Source organism: Hemicordylus capensis, chromosome 2, assembly GCF_027244095.1.
Source record: "Hemicordylus capensis ecotype Gifberg chromosome 2, rHemCap1.1.pri, whole genome shotgun sequence".
Classification (NCBI taxonomy): Eukaryota; Metazoa; Chordata; class Lepidosauria; order Squamata; family Cordylidae; genus Hemicordylus; species Hemicordylus capensis.
Genome location: NC_069658.1, coordinates 28,061,394 through 28,077,245, shown reverse-complemented (window position 1 = coordinate 28,077,245; position 15,852 = coordinate 28,061,394). Strand labels below are relative to the sequence as shown.

General features: G+C 44.4%; 1 protein-coding gene across 2 annotated transcripts in view; it reads left to right on the top strand.

Moving 5' to 3' along the window:
- Nucleotides 1–11,132: 11,132 nt before the first annotated feature.
- DAB2 (DAB adaptor protein 2) overlaps nucleotides 11,133–15,852 on the top strand; it is a 50,434-nt gene continuing 45,714 nt past the window's right edge. Inside the window, exon 1 of one of the 2 annotated variants that reach the window (XM_053300157.1) lies at nucleotides 11,133–11,323. The gene's annotated coding sequence lies outside the window, so the exon portion shown is untranslated. The remainder of the gene's footprint in view (nucleotides 11,324–15,852) is intronic. The other variant, XM_053300156.1, reaches the window with a different exon arrangement.

Here is a 15,852-nt window from a genome sequence, read left to right as displayed (position 1 = left end):
TGCTCAAACTGGGCACTGGTACTTAGGTACAGGGGAACAATGAAGCATTAGGTAGCGACGCAGCCCAGTAAAGATGTAAAGGTAGTCATGCAAGCCCTGTAAAGATACCCAGATCCCACGCCCCTGGCAGTGTTCACCTGCAAAGGCAAATGGGGTACCTGAGAAAAATAGGCCCATTCACATGTTATGTTCAACACTTGTACAATGAGTGTACAATGTATAGAGGTACTGATCAGTACACAGGTACAGTCACGTTGTACATGTTATGCTGAACACAGGTACAGAAGTACTCTTCCTGTCTGTACCCTGCACCTGAGGGGCCTGTATCATGTTCACTTTTAAAATGACCACAGGTAGAGTCATTCACACAAACACCTGTACGAGTGTACAGACATGTGTGCACACATGCAGCATAAGGTCTGAATTGGGCTAGTGTCTCCCCATGCCTTTGTACATAGTCCGGAAACTGCAGTTGGTCCAGAATGTGGCGGCCAGGTTGGTCTCTGGGTTACCTAGGAGAAACCATATTACTCCTGTGTTGAAAGAACTACACTGGCTGCCGTTACATTTCTGGGCCAAATACAAGGTGCTGGTTATTACCTATAAAGCCATAATCAGCTTAGGCCCTGGGTATTTAAAAGAATGTCTTCTTCACCATGAGCCTCACCGCCTGTTAAGATCATCTGGAGAGGTTCATCTGTGGTTGCTGCCAACTTGTTTGGCGGCTACTCGGGAACGGGCCTTCTCCTTTGCTGCCCCTGGACTTTGAAATGCATTCTCTGTTGAAACAAGAGCCTCCACATCTCTGGCAACTTTTAAGAAGGCACTGAAGACACATTTATTCACCCAGGCTTTTAATCAGATTGATTGTTTTAAAAATGTTAATACTGGATTTTAAATGTTTTCAATGTTTTAAATGATTTTAATGGTTAATTGATTTGATGTTTTACATGATTTTAATTGTAAACTGCCCAGATTCGCAAGTTTTGGGTGTATAGAAATATTTTAGATAGATAGATAGATAGATAGATAGATAGATAGATAGATAGAATTAAAAATGCTGTGTAAAGCTGGCTGCTCAAGCATTCCAGGTCATGGGACAAAACTGTCCCCAGCTACAATGTTTGCCTCCGCAGACAAATATTGTACCTGAAGAGAGCCTGGCTACAGAGCAGCACGGGAGGCTGAGCTAGCTAGCACACTCCTGTTCCTCTTCCTTGCTGTGTCCTCCTGCACTTGGCTTATCAAAAAAACAGAGGGCATGGATGTGAGAGCAGCAGGAAGTGTGTTTAATCACTTCCTGCTGCTCCAACTTCACCATCAGCCTTTTGAACAGGCAGACAGTGGGAGGAAGACAGGAGGAGGACAGTGGCTCTTGTGCCATAAGGAAAACATGTTTTCGGGGGGAGCAGCAGTGGCAGGTCTGGGCAGGGCCACAGACAACAGGGGGTCCCTAGGGGCAGACAATCTGCTGCCTCTGCCAAACTGCCACTTGAAGTGACTGCCTTGCCTCGCCTCATTAGCAAAGCACTCCTGCTCATAATCCTGCAACTCTAGTGTGGAAAGAACCAAGATGAGTCTCTCTTACAAGAGGAATGAGAGAGAAGGGTTATTTCTTAACTGAGCCTTGACTGTGGACAGTCAAGATCAAAAAGAATTAAGCACAAGGCCTCATTAAATCTGGGTCTGGACGGGATGTGCAAATGTGGATGCACCATATATTCACCCCCAGCTTGGACCACAGAGAGTGGGTTGATAAAATCTTTCCACCTAGCAGTTCTTACTTGCCACAACTGGGTGATTGACTGGGTAGCTAAGCACACTTCAGACGTCCCTTCAATTCACTCTCTTCCACCTCTGCAGCTTCTCCTATGGATTTCAAGTACATTAAATGTTAATTTTCTTATTTATTAAACATGTATCCTCCCCCAAATTCCCCCGTATACTAATTTTCTGTAATTATCTTAATTCATCTCCTTTGAATGCTTTTTAATTGTTTGAAATAAATGCATCTTTAAAAACCTGTTATGGCCTGTAACATGCACCACTGAAGGATGTTCAGCCAGGATCAGATATTCTCCAGTTAATGACAGCTGCACGTGCTTAATTCAAGGGATGAGTAATTGTACAAAGGATTGTGTCCAATATGATTGTTTCTGGTATGTTTAACTAAAATCTGCAGATGTTTCAAATCCCCAAACCATTTTCTGTGAAGTTATCCCATAGATCCCAGTATGATTACTCTGAAGATGTTGGCTGGAGGCTTCTAGCCAGACATTATGCAATGGATAATGTTTGTGTTACCTCTTTATGAAAATTGAAAAATAAAATAGATGCAAGTAGGTGTTTTTAGCAGAGGCTGGCATATTAAATAGGGCTTATTAGTATATAATCAAATAAGCCAGTCTCTGCATCTGGTATGCTTTTTCAGCAGTTAAATGTGGTTTATCTCTGGAACTGATGTTCAGATTTTAAAGAAACTGCTTAAAAAAGAATCTTAATAAAGAAACGTGACTTAAGCGGAAGTCATGTTTATTCAGTGGTTCACAGAAAAGTGGACCTGAATGTGGGAGATTGGGGATGTGCACGAACTGAGGGTTGGTGCTGAACCTGTTTGGGTGAGGTCCGAACTGGTTTGGGACCACCTGGGCATGGGGAGAAGCGAGTAGGATCTTTAAAAAGGAGTGGAGCAGGTCCTTATCTGCTCTCCGCTACCCCATGCAGCTTTCTGCTGTGATGGTGCTCCCCACAAGAACCTGTGCATGGTGCCAGCACACACAAGGCGGCAGACAGCAGAAAAGGACCTGATCTACTTCTTTTTAAAGGTCCCTTTCACTGCTTTCCCCCACTGCTGGTGGTGCCGAACCTGTGCACAAACCTCAGTTCATGCACATCCCGATGGGAAATGAGATTTCCAATTCCTGCACACAACCACATACTGCTTCTTTAATAATCTTGGACAGGACTCAGTCATTGTTCCCCCCATCTGTGAAATGGGTATATTACAATATGAATGTTTCATATATTAAATGTTGATGAGCTTTTGGATCTTCCCCCCCACTCCTCTGCTTTGCTTTATTTTAATTAGTATGTGTTTGTGATTTTTGAATCCCCCCCCCACAACCATTTCAATAAATTTAATGCGTTTTTAAAAAGAGATACACAGACAAGATTGTCCAGTGTTATGTGTGTGAAAAGAGCATTTTGGACTCCTGCACCACTTTTACTTCCCCAAACTAACAATGAAGTTGTATAAAGAAGAAGAATTTGAGAGATTGTTTACAGAAGATCTGAAGAGGGTAAAATACTGAGTTCACTGATTCAGGCAACTCTGTAAAGATTGGGTGTCAAGTTTCCTGGAGCTAAGCCTGACTGAGGTTCAGAACCATAACTTGCCTCCAAAATCATAGCTCACAAGAGTACCTCCAAGCATGTGCAGAATACCTTTCTCATGCCCTCAAATAACAAGAATTGAGTCACACATGGGTGTTCACAGGCTTTTCCCAGGGGGTGGGAAGGCTGCAATCCTGAACCCACTTACTTGGGAGTAAACCCTACTGAATTCAATGGGTCTGGCTCAGACTGTGGGGGGCACTGCCCTCACTTGCCACTTCCCCGGACTCCTCTGAGGCCACATACATCTAGGATGAAGGGAACAGCATTTAGGGGAGAGCAAGGGCTTCTTTTTGCCAAGGCTCAGCCCTGGAATAGGTGAAGTTCAGCCCTGAATTGTTGTGGCTTCATGCTGACCATTCATTTGTTAGGCAGATTACCGTGTAATAATAATAGCCTAGAAAGGTCATTGAAAGTCCTACTTAGGGATTAATCCTGAACACATGTTGGTGGGGCGGCGTGGAAGCATGTTAGCCACATCTCTACAAATGCTGTGATCCAGAACAGAGGCACCCAGTGTTTCCAATGACAGGAAGGATTTCTCTCTGAGTACAGCATTTTTTTTTTTAAAAACAAAAAACTGGACTTGTGGGCAGTGCTGATACACTCCTATTTCCCCTGTACTTGGGCTTAGGAGTGATGCATAAGCCTCACAGAGAGCTAGTGATTAGGACTGGTTAGGAGACGACAACATCTGGAGGGTTCTAGTTTAGAAAAAAGGCGACTGAGGGAAGACATGATAGAGGTCTATAAAATTATGCATGTCGTGGAGAGCGTGGAGAGAGAGAAATTTCTCTCCCTCTCTCCCAACACCAGAACCAGGGGTCATTGCTTGAAACTGATTGCCAGGAAATTTAGGACCGTCCAAAGGAAGCGCTTTTTCACACAGCGCATAATTAACCGATGGAATTCTTTGCCATGGGATGTGGTGATGGCCACCAGCTTGGATGGCTTTAAAAGGGGCTTAGACAAATTCATTGAAGACAGGCCTATTAATGGCTACTAGTCTGGAAGACTGTAGGCTATCTTCTGGTTCAGAGGCAGGATGGCTCTGAATACCAGCTGCAGGGCAGCAACCAGGGGCATAGCCACCATTGTGCGAACCATTGTCCAGTTATCCTGTTGATACCTAGGGAGAATTGGAACAGCAAACTCTCCAGAGCAGTAGACATGATGCTACTCACTCAGGCCCACTTCAAAATTGGCCCCTTGGTATACGGAAGAACTATGGGAGCTAAAATGGTAAAGTAGATGACTGGAGCACAAGTGGAGGAAGACTCAACTCGAATCCGACAGATTACAACACAGAGCACATTTGAAGATTTATACTCAGGTGATATGTGCGGCAAAGAAGTGATTATTTTCTGCCCACATTGCATCCGCAAGCTCACATCCAGAGGAAGGTTGTGAGAGAGCTAGTCGTCTATGCCCCTCTTTCCTTGAATCAGAATCCTGAAGCTATTAATTACACACTGTGACTTTTTAATGAGTTCTTTGTGAAGGAAACCTCTCATATTCATGTCAACTTAGACTGAGAACCCACAATTACTGCAGTGTGTGATGTGGAGGTGTCCAACAATTCCTCATGTGGTTAGGCTGGATCAGTTTTTGTTTGTGACTCCTGAGAACGTGGACAAGGTGCTTGGAATGGTGCAACCTACCACCTGTTCTCTTGACCCTTGTCCGACATGGCTTATACTATCTGGAGGCAGCGGGTGGTGGTGTTGTAGAAGGCCTAATAGATATTATAAATGCTTCTCTGAGGGAGGGCAGGATGCCTTCTTATCTTAAGGAGGCCATCATTAGACCTCTTCTGAAGATGCCTGCATTGGATCCCCCAGAGTTAAGCAACTATAGGCCTGTCTCCAATCCTCCATGTTTGGGCAAGGTAACTGAGAGGGTGGTGGCCTCCCAGCTCCAGGCAGTCTTGGAGGAAGCTGATTATTTAAACCCATTTCAAACTGGCTTTCGGGCTATGGGGTGGCGACTGCCTTGGTTGGCCTGATGGATGATCTCCAATTAAGATTTGCCAGAGGGAGTGTGTCTTTGTTGGTTCTTTGGGATCTCTCAGTAGCTTTCGATTCTATCGACCATAGTATCCTTCTGGAATGTCTGAGCAGGTTGGGGGTGGGAGACACACTGCTTTGCAGTGACTCCGCTCTTACCTCTTGGGCAGATTCCAGATGGTGTCTCTTGGAGACTGTTGCTCTTCAAAATCTAAAGTTTTCTATGGAATATAATATAAAATATTCTATTCAATATATATTCAATATAGAGACCCCTCCCCGCTCCCCGGGGCTCCATATCGTCTCCAATGCTTTTTAATATCTACATGAAACTGCTGGGAGGAGATTTGTTGCAAGAGAATTGGTGCATTGTGTTATCAGTATGCTCTCTCTTTCTCCATGTCAGCCTCATCATAACCTCCCTAAATGCCTGTCTGGACGTGGTGATGAGCTGGATGAAGGATAACAAACTGGGACTGAATCCAGATAAGATGGAGGTACTTATTGTGCGGGTTTGGTACTTGGGAGACTTCTGATCTGCCAGTTCTGAATAGGGTCACACTTCCCCAGAAGGAACAAGTATGCAATCGGGGGGGTGCTTCAAAACCTCTCCCTGGTGTCTCAGGTTGAGGCGATTGTCAGAGGTACTTTCTATCAGCTTTGGCTGATAACACCAGCTACATCTGTTACTTGAGATAAATTACCTCAGAACAGTGGTACAGATGCTGGTAACCTCCAGACTTGACTACTTCAGTTCATTCTATGTGGGGCTGCCTTTGTACGTAGTCCATAAACTGCAGTTGGTCCAGAATGCGGCAGCTAGGTTGGTCTCCGGGTCATCTCAGAGAGGCCATATTATTCCTCTACTAAAAGAGCTACACTGGCTGCCAATAAGTTTCTGGGCAAAATACAAGGTGCTGGTTATAATCTATACAGCCCTAAAACTTCTTAGGCCCTAGGTATTTAAGAGAATGTCTTCCTTGCCATGAGCCCCACTACCCATTGATCTCTGGAAAGGTTTGTCTGTAGTTGCCACCGGCTCATCTGGTAGTTACGCAGACATGTGCCTTCTCTGTTGCTGCCCTGAGACTCTGGAATGCACTCTCTGCTGAAATAAGAGCCTCCCCATCTCTGACAACTTTTTAAAAGTATCTGAAGATTTATTTTAGCACCTAAGCTTTTTAAATGGACTGTGGACTTAAATTGTTTTAAGGTTTTCATTTTCAATCTGTTTTATGTTGTTGTAAACCACCCAGAGATGGAAGTTTGGGGCGGTCTACAAATTTGAAAAACAAACAAGCAAACAAAATAACGGAGGACCAGCACTTCTGAACACCAACTCAGCTCTCCTGCTGGCTCAGTGGTGGAAGCAAATTTCAACAACCGCCCAAAGAAGTACTCTATGCCACCTGAAAATGTCCCTGAAGGTCACACAGCCCTCAGAGACATGTTTTTGGGTGAAAGAGAGGGCTTCTTGGAGAAGGAATTTCATTGAAATTTCCCCACATACACACTAGCACTGGTGCAGTATTAATAGGAACTCTTCAGAAGAGTCAGGATTTCAGCCAATGACACCTCTCCAGGTGAGGAGAGGGAAAAGATGTAAGGTGTGCACATGGGAGAGAAGAATTGGTAGTTTCGAAGACAGGGAATCAGAGGCAGAGGGCTGCATAGTTCTAGCTGGAGTTACAGTACCTGGAAGTGAGGTTGCAGTCTTGAATGATGACTCTGCTCTCCGGGATATCTGCCATAAAGGAGTTGTATAACTGGAAACAAAGCAAATATGGCAAGGATGCCCGAAGTCTCCCGTGTTCTCTCATAAAGGAAACTAACCTGATAATGCTGCCACTTGGGGAAGTGCAGAGCACACAGTACTATTATCAGTGTCCTCCGCTCTGGAACAAGTGAAGCAAGTGATAATAATGAAAAGAGTTTTGAGAGGAGGAAGGGGCAAGATAGAAGGTGTGGCGGGGGCGGGGAGAGAAAGAGAGCGAGACTCATTCTAGGCTAGTAGTGGCCCATGCTCATAAGATGGAAGGGCAGAAAATGAGCCACAGTTGCTTCAGTGCTGGCAGTCCCTCTCTCGCGCTCCCTCCTGGGGGCCCCTGGCTATAACTGAGCCATGCGGGTGGGTCATTTCTCTGGCAGGGGAGGGAAATCTGCCAGGTGAATGACCAGTTCGGGCACAATTATTTATTGATTTGATTTATTCATTTGAATAAACATTATATGAATAAATCAAATAACCTCCCAGAGACAAAAGTTTGGGTGATATCTAAAAGTGATAGATAGATAGATAGATAGATAGATAGATAGATAGATAGAGAACGAATGAATGAATGAATGAATAAATATTCAAATAAATATTATTTGAATAAATCAAATATTCGAATAAGTCAAATATTTGAATATACCACCCTTCCAAGAATGGCTCAGGGGCATTAAAAAAAATTACATTCAAATTACATTTTTTAAAAAAATCCCAGCTGCGGCAGGGCCAGAAGAGAGCGAGAGAGCAGATGATGGCACCGAAGCTGAAGCTGCAGCTCGTTTCCCTCCCCTCCAGCTTGTTAGCATGGGCCGCTACTGTTCTAGGCAGTAGTCAGCCGCAAAGACTGAGCAGTAAAGACTGCGCAGTGAAGGCAAGCTTCTCCCCATCCTCCTTGATGGGCTTCTTTCTCCTCTCCCCCTCATTCGGTACTCCCTACCTGTGTTTTGCGTGCCCCCAGGGATACACATACCATCGAGAAACTCTAGCCTGGTTCAGACATTAAGCTGTACAAGTGTACAGATGTCTGTACACTCTGAATGACTGTAAGGCCAGGTAAAGTGTGCCGTCGGGTTGGTGTTGACTCCTGGCGACCACAAAGCCCTGTGGTTGTCTTGGGTAGAATACAGGAGGGGTTTACCATTGCCTCCTCCCGTGCAGTATGAGATGATGCCTTTCAGCATCTTCCTATATCACTGCTGCCCAATATAGGTGTTTCCCATAGTCTGGGAAACATAGTCTGGGAAACATACCAGCAGGTGGATTCAAACTGGCAATCTCTGGCTTGCTGGTCAAGTCATTTCCCTGCTGCACCATTAGGTGGCTGTAAATCACTGTACCTGGGTTCATTTTAAAAGTGAACCTGAATACAGGCCCTTCAAATGCAAGGAAGTGTACTTCTGTACCTGCATTCAATATAATGTGTGAATGACTGTACCTGTGTACACTGTGCACTCATTGTATAAGTGTTGAACATAACATGTGAACCGGTCTTATGTGTTAAAGGATGTTTTCCTGAGCAAAATGAGCACCAAACCTACTACCGCTGTTGCCCAAGAGAAAAAATTTTATCCAGTGGATGGTTCATTATTGCACTCATTGCATTAACCACAGACTGCTCTGTATATAATCTTCTTGACACCTCCTTGAACTCTGCTGGGAATCCGCCATACCGGGAGTACAGTTTTAGGCAGCCACCTCACATTCCTATGTTTTCAGAAGAATGGGCAGCCAGTCATTTCCTGGATTTTCAGGAACTTGGTTCACATTCGTTAAGAGTTCTAGAATCTCTCATGTAGAACCCCAGTTGCAAAGAAAGAGCAAAGGGGAAGTCTGCTCTTATGACTGTTCTGTTGAAAACCTATTCATTAACTTGCTTCTTAAAGTTGTGCCGTCAAGTCGGTGTCGACTCCTGGCAACCACAGAGCCAAGTGGTTGCCTTTGGTAGGATACAGGAGGGGTTTACCATTGCCATCTCCCGTGCAGTATGAAATGACAACTTTCAGCTCCTTCCTATATCGCTGCTGCCCAATATAGGGATTCGAACTAGCAACCTCTTGCCCCCTAGGCAAGTTACTTCCCCGCTGTGCCATTAGGTGGCTTGCCTCTTGCCCACAGCTATAGATGGAAATATATGCCTTCTGTTGTCTTGTGTGTGGCATTTTATGGCTGGAAAAAAACCACCCTAAAATAATAATAGGAAAATAAAATAATATGGAAATAAAACTAAAATAATAATAGGGAAATAAAATAATATGGAAATAAAACTCAACTGAATTGAACACACTAAAACCCAGTTCAGACATTATGCTGTATGAGTGCACAGATGTTTGTACACTCATACATGTGTTTGTGTGAATGAGTGTACCTGTCTAGGAAGTGTACTTCTGTTCCTGCATTCAGCATAACTTTTGAATGACTAACCCTGTGTACACCCTAGTATGAGTGTTGGACATAACATGTGAATGGGCCTTAAGGGTCTGATACAATGCATGTACTGTATATTCAGAAGTCAGTCCCCTTGAGTTCAATGCTGCGGTCTTATACATACTAATTTGGGAATCCATTCCACTGGATTCCATAAGACAAACCTCTGAGTAAACATAGTTAGAAGTATACTGTATAAGCTCCTTTAAGCATCTCTTATGCCAGAGGTTCTCAAACTTGGCTCTCCAATGTTGTTGGACTACAACTCTCATCATCCCCAGTCACAACAGTGTTGTAGGTGATGATGGGAGTTGTAGTTCAATAATGTCTGGGGATCCAAGTTTGAGAACTCCTGTCTTGTATTATTAAAGCACATGTGAATGTAGTGAATGTGAGGCAGAATGTGGAAATAAGCCATGCTCAAGTCAGATGGATATTCTCACTAGCACTGGCTTACAGTTCAAATCACACACACAAGATATGCAAAATAATTGAAAAAATATATTTATCATAACAATTTTTATCCCACTTTCCTGTAAAAACAACCATGAAATAATATTACAAAAGGACACATACAATCAAAGTTTTAAAACACTACAAAACCCCAAAACAGCAACTGAAACAGTTCAAAAGAACAACTAAAGAGCATCAGATCATAATTTCCTTTAAAACAGCAGATCAATTAGATGTTAAAAAGCTTGCTGAAAATTTTAAGATGTCTCCTAAAGCTGTCTAAAAGCAAAAAGAGAGGGAGTCCAGTACACAAGGAGGGTATTCCACAGATTTAAGCATAATTTGTCAAAAACAGACAGACAGACAGACACACACACACACACACACACACACACAAAACCCAACCTAAACAATCCTTCCAATCATTTTGTCATTGACAGACACAAGACTTTGCCTTCAACACACTCACGATTTCATCCCGTGGGGAGGAAATCGTCGACCTTTGCCAACAATAGTCTCTGTTAAATTCCTTAGAATGGAACGGTCTGATGGAGGGGTTCTCAATCTCGGGTCCTCAGATGCTGTTGGACTACAACTCCCATCATACCCCCACCACGGTGGCCTTTGCCCACATACCAGGGATGATGGGAGTTGTAGTCCAACAACATCGCGGGTGGGGGGGCCCCAAGTTTTAGAACCCCTGCTCTGAAAGTTGATGGGGTGAGGAGGAGTGCAATAAATTATTAGGGCCCTGATCCTGCACGGAACGTCATCAGAATCCACCATAGTCTTCCTGAGTGCCTAGTTGCAGCCCTCGCGAATCGGTTTCACGGAATGGCCAAAAAAAAAAAAGGCAGGTTGTATTTGCCCTGTGCAGAACGGTTAAACATCCCCCTTTCCTCCCAAATCCTAAACTCTGTTATCATTTAATCCCCGGTCCCGGCGCCCAACTCCGCCTCAGTCTTACAGCACAGCAGCGAGCGGGGTTATCACCACCACCGCCTCCTGTCCGGTGCGGAAAGAGTTAAGTTTGGAAGCACAAGACACGTTGAGGGGGAGTAGCCCAAGCCGAGGCAGCAAAAACATCACAGCACATTCCTGGGTAGTCTTCAGCTGCCAGCATCTGATTAAAACCATATCTCTCCCTGTGAGTGGCTAACTAAACAGAAGGTTCGCGTACGGCTGAATATTTAACCGGACCCGGCCCGCAGTGTCCGTTCACTCACCGGCTGCAGCAGCGGGATCATGCACGAAGAAGCGGCACGGATCTAGTCTTGTGAGTAAAAAGCGCTGCTATGGCTAGGAGGGGTTGGTTTGAGTTTGCCGCAACTTGCAAGGTTCTAGCGAGGCAGAGAGGCTCGCCCGTGTGAGTGACTCAAACTTTCCCTCTTTTAAATGCGTGGTGTTGGGCGGGCAGTCTGTCTGCTGAGTTCTAGAACGAAGCGGGCTAGCTGCTTGGCGAGGTTAATTATTTCTCTCTCGGAGCCGTCGGTTCGTTAATCAGCGTTGGTTTTTCGGCGTGGGTAGGGTGTATGGAATGCCTCCCTAGTCCAGTCTATGTACTTGGAACTTGCGGGCTTTTTTTTAAAAAAAGTCCCTTTTTTGAAAGAATTCTCTTCCTCTACCCCTAATCCTGACTATGTGTGTCCAAGATCTGCTTCTTCACCGAGCCCGCTTAAATAGGGAAAAGCTTATCCTCTTCTACCAAATATCGGTTATACACCCACACACACACACACACACACCCTGGCAGTTCAGCCTCTAATGCCGAGTAATTTTCTTGAATGAATGATGTGGGCTGTAAGATTTATATATAGCCTCCTTCACCAAAAAAAAAACACACAACCCCACTTCATTGCCAAAAGAGTGCTGACTGAGAGCTTTTAAAGGAATTTAGTTATCTTGCCAACTTGAGAGTGGGGGAAGGACTAGGAATGAATGGGGTGGGGTGGGTGGACCCAGAGCCCCTTGTAAAAATAATGGGAGGGGTCCCTGAGTGAAGACTTTCAGCTTGGGATACTGTCCTAGCGAAAGAGAGGTAGAATCTACTGCTCTTAAGACTCCTGAGTGGTGGGGCTGCCTGATATGTGTTAACAAATGCTTTGTATGGAGGGGAAGGGGCTGGACTGAAGGCAGGCAAATCATGCATACAAAGAATAAATCTTGCCATTATAGAAAAAAGGTTATACTAAAGAACTTGGTCTGGGCCTGTGAAATAAAAGAGGGTAGCAATTAAGTTACAGAGGGCCAGACCATTGCGACTCCATTCACGTTAGGATTGTAGGCTGGATGCAGTAGTGAGTATCCATGAAGTTTTAAGGCTAACCTTAAAGCAGGCCTTTCTGTGTAGTGTCTGGCTAGTGTCTTGGACATAATCGCTTTGCCTGGTGGAGAAGTTGCTCCCAGGTGCAAATCATCGCTCTAATCAACTCCTCCCACCAGTGAAAATAAACAGTGCCCTGGGATGAGTGAAGAGGCAGACGTCCAATAACATGGGCTGAATGGGGTCCACTGTTTAGCGGCTGTGGCTGAACAGCTAGCCAAGAAGGTTGGGGCTCTCCGAGGAACATGTTGCTCGAGGGTGGCTTGGGAGGCATAATTGGCTGCTTAAGTGCTTCTGGAGCGTACGTGGGACTCGTCCCTCCTTTCCCCTACCATGGTAGCTGTGGAAGGAAAAATATTGCTTGGAGGACGGACTGTCAGAACTGGTATTTGGGGCTCTGGAATCCAAGGTCTTCTGCAGCAAAGAAAATAAATAGTGTCGTTCCAGGGAGGGTGCACTTGAGCCTAGTGAACTTAGTCTAGGGGAAGGGGATCTTTCCTCACAAGACTCCTTCTTGCAACGGGGAATGCTGCCTCTAAGCTGTAAGCATGCACATGCTGCTGGCATTGAGCTTAAGTGATGTAGGAGGCTTCGTAGCAGTTGCAAGTGTAAGTGAGCCATGGCAAGCATATTAATAGGTAATAGAGGCAAAGCCACTGTGTGTGTGTGTGTACACAGACATATACGTAATATAAAAATTTGGTGTCTTCTATATGGCTTCTTGATAAGCTGTGTGTGGTGAGAGGCAGGTCAAACACAGTTTAGGAGTTTTGACGGCAGACTGGGAAAGACCAAGTGGAAATGGCAGGGCCGGTGATCCTATGCGAGGGTTAGTCACCCTTGATAAGGAGGTGTGGCTAATTGGCAAGCAGCAGACCCCATTTGGTTACTGTGTCGGCAGAACAGGAGGTAACAGGGATGGGGTTCATGTTCTGCCCCCTGCTGCGGACTTGTGATTGACTAAGCCTTGCTTGCTGCTGGTTTGCTGCTTCAGCAGGCTTTCAATTCCATTCAGACAGCGGCTGCAGGATTCTGGAAGCAGAGGGCAGCATTTCCTCTCAAGGAGTGGAACAACACAAGCCTCATCAGAAATTGCTGCCACATTCCTATATCTGAGTCCTCCACTGCACTGAGCCTCAGGTTCCAAGGACTCCAGCTGGTCCAATCAAGTAGATCAGGTCACCACATGGATGGAGTTCTGCCTCTTCCCAAAGGATGGGGGCTATTGAAAAGGGATGCATTAGTGCCACAAGTTGGCATCGGGCCGTTGGACTGCTTGCTTTCAACCTTGTTTGTCCAGAAATCATCATCTCCTCTTGGAAGACATCAAGGGTGTTACTGTTTTATTGGAAGGATGAGGACATATTCTTCCTGTTCTAGTCATAAGTACCAGCAGTGTTCTAGGAAACTGAGCTAATGCTTCATGGAGTCAAAGAACTGTTGCTTGACTCAGCCTTTTGAGTTGAGTAAATTGCTACATATCTGGGTGTCATGAAGATGTTGAAATACTCAAATGGACCAGGAATAAATGCTACTTGTAGTACAGTACTTGGAATATTATGCTTAGCCTGAGAAGAGGCTGACTAGGCTTCATATAGGAGCTATTTTTCTCTTGAAACTGAATGCCTACTTCATAGGACTCTATCTCTGAGTGTAACCTTGCTAATATCTCTGTTGGAGACCATGGCCTTCTGATGAACTCTTTCTCCTGCTGAATGTACCACTCCCAGCTGCATACAGCAGGATTAGCTTGCTAGTTATCTTGGTATACCTCTTTCTGTTTCAGCCCCTTGTTGTGATTACAAGATAAATGAGATGGCAAGATCACAGCACTGAGCAGGTCACGATTCCTCTCGTGCATTTTGTAAAGGTGGCTTCTGGCCTAGGGACAGTGACACAGACTAGGTTGTTTAGCAAGAAACCTTGAAGGTTTTCCAGTAACCTGGCTTATTACAAAGCTGAGTACATAGATTTGAGTTGAATAGGTCTAGTTGATGGGTAACCTTTCTCCCAAATCCTATGGCCGCCTCTGGACAATGTTTATCTATGGCTTTGTTTAACCATAGTTAACAATTAAATCTGCATAGAGTAAACTGTAAGCACTTCCTACCTTTCTGCTTGCAAGCTGATCTGTAAGTCTTGATTGCATATGTCCTCCAGGCAGGGTCTGGCTTGGCAAGGAAACTTGCCCAAAGTTAAGGCAGCAGATTGCGACTGATGGTAACTATGATTAATCATATTTCTGCCTCTTGCCTATGAAAGCTCCAACCTAATCTACAAGGTTAACTTCTCCCAGAGTTGCCACTGGGGCACTTAGATTGTTGGGCAATGGTCAAGGACCTTCAGAATAGCCCACGGTTGATCCCAAGGTCACCTCTGTGCCCATGGCCTTCACATGGTGTAATAAAGCAACTCTGCTAGGCCCACTCAAATGGGAAGAAGCCCATGGAGGGCAGTTCTGCTGAGAACGACATAAAACAATCTGACCCTGATCTCAAGGAACAGTTGATTGATTTCAAGTGAAGACCTACTTAGTTGCTGGCTTACCTAGAAATAAGAGGATGCTCTATTTACCTGAATCCAGAACAAAGTTTCCCCCCAAGTTCTTTGATGTTAGAAACTGGGGGTGGGGTTTCCCTTGAATTCAGAGTCTGTATTTTGGCCAAATACAGGTATAACCTGGCCTTTTTATAGGAGTCATCTTAAATTCAGAGTCATCTTCTATTTGGGTAAATATGGTATCAGAGATACTACTACAACAAATTTATATACCACTTCAACAAAGTCCTTAATGTAGTTTACATAAAAAGATAAACAAATAAATAAAAAATGGTCCCCTGTCCCCAAAGGGTTCACAATCTAAAAAGATACTGTTGAACTTGATCGTGTTGAATTGAGAAGCAGGTACTTATGTACCCACGTCAAATTCTCAAGTGGGACAGAGTCCTGTAGCACCTTATACTAAATCATTACTCTGGAAAACTCCTTAACATATCCAATGGATGTTAGATCTAGATCTAAAATACTGTACTTACTTGAATCCAAGACTAATCCAGAGGCTTTTTTATATTCAAAGTTTTTTGATATTGGATTCAGAGTCCTGTTCCTTTTGAGTAAATGCAGGTATAACCTGTACTTAACCTTTACTTTTTAAGGGGGCTGTCTTAAATTCAGTCTTCAGTTCAGGTAAATACCATACAAAAATAGAGTAAGAGCTAATCTTGGTTAAAAGGATTGATAAAATTAAAACTTCTGGACACTTTCAATAAAATGCTTCTGCCTGGGTGAATGAAATCTTGACATGGTAGAATCAAATCTACAATGTAATGATGCCTTTCTCTCTGGGAAAGCTGCTTCACAAAACAGGATCCCACTTGTGCAAAGGTCCTTTCCCCAGAAGCAGGACCACACAGAGAAGGGATCCTCAGCAGGTAGGAGGGACTGCTTTCTCCCCTATGGAAACCCAAGATAATGAGGACATT